Here is a 5010-nt window from a genome sequence, read left to right as displayed (position 1 = left end):
ACTAGAAAAAACACCTTTTAATAAATAATTATTGATTAAAAGTAATAGGTTAAAGTCTCACTTACCTCAAATACGATAGCACTCCTCCAACTTAGAACATTCCAAATATCCAATCAAACATATGTCAATCGAATGCAAAAACTAAACCTCGGCCAACCCAGTCAAATTCAAAAATAAATACACATTTTTCATTTGTGAAATTACTAGAAAAAACACCTTTTAATAAATAATTATTGATTAAAAGTAATAGGTTAAAGTCTCACTTACCTCAAATACGATAGCACTCCTCCAACTTAGAACATTCCAAATATCCAATCAAACATATGTCAATCGAATGCAAAAACTAAACCTCGGCCAACCCAGTCAAATTCAAAAATAAATACACATTTTTCATTTGTGAAATTACTAGAAAAAACACCTTTTAATAAATAATTATTGATTAAAAGTAATAGGTTAAAGTCTCACTTACCTCAAATACGATAGCACTCCTCCAACTTAGAACATTCCAAATATCCAATCAAACATATGTCAATCGAATGCAAAAACTAAACCTCGGCCAACCCAGTCAAATTCAAAAATAAATACACATTTTTCATTTGTGAAATTACTAGAAAAAACACCTTTTAATAAATAATTATTGATTAAAAGTAATAGGTTAAAGTCTCACTTACCTCAAATACGATAGCACTCCTCCAACTTAGAACATTCCAAATATCCAATCAAACATATGTCAATCGAATGCAAAAACTAAACCTCGGCCAACCCAGTCAAATTCAAAAATAAATACACATTTTTCATTTGTGAAATTACTAGAAAAAACACCTTTTAATAAATAATTATTGATTAAAAGTAATAGGTTAAAGTCTCACTTACCTCAAATACGATAGCACTCCTCCAACTTAGAACATTCCAAATATCCAATCAAACATATGTCAATCGAATGCAAAAACTAAACCTCGGCCAACCCAGTCAAATTCAAAAATAAATACACATTTTTCATTTGTGAAATTACTAGAAAAAACACCTTTTAATAAATAATTATTGATTAAAAGTAATAGGTTAAAGTCTCACTTACCTCAAATACGATAGCACTCCTCCAACTTAGAACATTCCAAATATCCAATCAAACATATGTCAATCGAATGCAAAAACTAAACCTCGGCCAACCCAGTCAAATTCAAAAATAAATACACATTTTTCATTTGTGAAATTACTAGAAAAAACACCTTTTAATAAATAATTATTGATTAAAAGTAATAGGTTAAAGTCTCACTTACCTCAAATACGATAGCACTCCTCCAACTTAGAACATTCCAAATATCCAATCAAACATATGTCAATCGAATGCAAAAACTAAACCTCGGCCAACCCAGTCAAATTCAAAAATAAATACACATTTTTCATTTGTGAAATTACTAGAAAAAACACCTTTTAATAAATAATTATTGATTAAAAGTAATAGGTTAAAGTCTCACTTACCTCAAATACGATAGCACTCCTCCAACTTAGAACATTCCAAATATCCAATCAAACATATGTCAATCGAATGCAAAAACTAAACCTCGGCCAACCCAGTCAAATTCAAAAATAAATACACATTTTTCATTTGTGAAATTACTAGAAAAAACACCTTTTAATAAATAATTATTGATTAAAAGTAATAGGTTAAAGTCTCACTTACCTCAAATACGATAGCACTCCTCCAACTTAGAACATTCCAAATATCCAATCAAACATATGTCAATCGAATGCAAAAACTAAACCTCGGCCAACCCAGTCAAATTCAAAAATAAATACACATTTTTCATTTGTGAAATTACTAGAAAAAACACCTTTTAATAAATAATTATTGATTAAAAGTAATAGGTTAAAGTCTCACTTACCTCAAATACGATAGCACTCCTCCAACTTAGAACATTCCAAATATCCAATCAAACATATGTCAATCGAATGCAAAAACTAAACCTCGGCCAACCCAGTCAAATTCAAAAATAAATACACATTTTTCATTTGTGAAATTACTAGAAAAAACACCTTTTAATAAATAATTATTGATTAAAAGTAATAGGTTAAAGTCTCACTTACCTCAAATACGATAGCACTCCTCCAACTTAGAACATTCCAAATATCCAATCAAACATATGTCAATCGAATGCAAAAACTAAACCTCGGCCAACCCAGTCAAATTCAAAAATAAATACACATTTTTCATTTGTGAAATTACTAGAAAAAACACCTTTTAATAAATAATTATTGATTAAAAGTAATAGGTTAAAGTCTCACTTACCTCAAATACGATAGCACTCCTCCAACTTAGAACATTCCAAATATCCAATCAAACATATGTCAATCGAATGCAAAAACTAAACCTCGGCCAACCCAGTCAAATTCAAAAATAAATACACATTTTTCATTTGTGAAATTACTAGAAAAAACACCTTTTAATAAATAATTATTGATTAAAAGTAATAGGTTAAAGTCTCACTTACCTCAAATACGATAGCACTCCTCCAACTTAGAACATTCCAAATATCCAATCAAACATATGTCAATCGAATGCAAAAACTAAACCTCGGCCAACCCAGTCAAATTCAAAAATAAATACACATTTTTCATTTGTGAAATTACTAGAAAAAACACCTTTTAATAAATAATTATTGATTAAAAGTAATAGGTTAAAGTCTCACTTACCTCAAATACGATAGCACTCCTCCAACTTAGAACATTCCAAATATCCAATCAAACATATGTCAATCGAATGCAAAAACTAAACCTCGGCCAACCCAGTCAAATTCAAAAATAAATACACATTTTTCATTTGTGAAATTACTAGAAAAAACACCTTTTAATAAATAATTATTGATTAAAAGTAATAGGTTAAAGTCTCACTTACCTCAAATACGATAGCACTCCTCCAACTTAGAACATTCCAAATATCCAATCAAACATATGTCAATCGAATGCAAAAACTAAACCTCGGCCAACCCAGTCAAATTCAAAAATAAATACACATTTTTCATTTGTGAAATTACTAGAAAAAACACCTTTTAATAAATAATTATTGATTAAAAGTAATAGGTTAAAGTCTCACTTACCTCAAATACGATAGCACTCCTCCAACTTAGAACATTCCAAATATCCAATCAAACATATGTCAATCGAATGCAAAAACTAAACCTCGGCCAACCCAGTCAAATTCAAAAATAAATACACATTTTTCATTTGTGAAATTACTAGAAAAAACACCTTTTAATAAATAATTATTGATTAAAAGTAATAGGTTAAAGTCTCACTTACCTCAAATACGATAGCACTCCTCCAACTTAGAACATTCCAAATATCCAATCAAACATATGTCAATCGAATGCAAAAACTAAACCTCGGCCAACCCAGTCAAATTCAAAAATAAATACACATTTTTCATTTGTGAAATTACTAGAAAAAACACCTTTTAATAAATAATTATTGATTAAAAGTAATAGGTTAAAGTCTCACTTACCTCAAATACGATAGCACTCCTCCAACTTAGAACATTCCAAATATCCAATCAAACATATGTCAATCGAATGCAAAAACTAAACCTCGGCCAACCCAGTCAAATTCAAAAATAAATACACATTTTTCATTTGTGAAATTACTAGAAAAAACACCTTTTAATAAATAATTATTGATTAAAAGTAATAGGTTAAAGTCTCACTTACCTCAAATACGATAGCACTCCTCCAACTTAGAACATTCCAAATATCCAATCAAACATATGTCAATCGAATGCAAAAACTAAACCTCGGCCAACCCAGTCAAATTCAAAAATAAATACACATTTTTCATTTGTGAAATTACTAGAAAAAACACCTTTTAATAAATAATTATTGATTAAAAGTAATAGGTTAAAGTCTCACTTACCTCAAATACGATAGCACTCCTCCAACTTAGAACATTCCAAATATCCAATCAAACATATGTCAATCGAATGCAAAAACTAAACCTCGGCCAACCCAGTCAAATTCAAAAATAAATACACATTTTTCATTTGTGAAATTACTAGAAAAAACACCTTTTAATAAATAATTATTGATTAAAAGTAATAGGTTAAAGTCTCACTTACCTCAAATACGATAGCACTCCTCCAACTTAGAACATTCCAAATATCCAATCAAACATATGTCAATCGAATGCAAAAACTAAACCTCGGCCAACCCAGTCAAATTCAAAAATAAATACACATTTTTCATTTGTGAAATTACTAGAAAAAACACCTTTTAATAAATAATTATTGATTAAAAGTAATAGGTTAAAGTCTCACTTACCTCAAATACGATAGCACTCCTCCAACTTAGAACATTCCAAATATCCAATCAAACATATGTCAATCGAATGCAAAAACTAAACCTCGGCCAACCCAGTCAAATTCAAAAATAAATACACATTTTTCATTTGTGAAATTACTAGAAAAAACACCTTTTAATAAATAATTATTGATTAAAAGTAATAGGTTAAAGTCTCACTTACCTCAAATACGATAGCACTCCTCCAACTTAGAACATTCCAAATATCCAATCAAACATATGTCAATCGAATGCAAAAACTAAACCTCGGCCAACCCAGTCAAATTCAAAAATAAATACACATTTTTCATTTGTGAAATTACTAGAAAAAACACCTTTTAATAAATAATTATTGATTAAAAGTAATAGGTTAAAGTCTCACTTACCTCAAATACGATAGCACTCCTCCAACTTAGAACATTCCAAATATCCAATCAAACATATGTCAATCGAATGCAAAAACTAAACCTCGGCCAACCCAGTCAAATTCAAAAATAAATACACATTTTTCATTTGTGAAATTACTAGAAAAAACACCTTTTAATAAATAATTATTGATTAAAAGTAATAGGTTAAAGTCTCACTTACCTCAAATACGATAGCACTCCTCCAACTTAGAACATTCCAAATATCCAATCAAACATATGTCAATCGAATGCAAAAACTAAACCTCGGCCAACCCAGT

This window comes from Solanum dulcamara, chromosome 5, assembly GCF_947179165.1.
Source record: "Solanum dulcamara chromosome 5, daSolDulc1.2, whole genome shotgun sequence".
NCBI classification, from domain to species: Eukaryota; Viridiplantae; Streptophyta; class Magnoliopsida; order Solanales; family Solanaceae; genus Solanum; species Solanum dulcamara.
Note: the sequence above shows the minus strand (reverse complement) of the source record.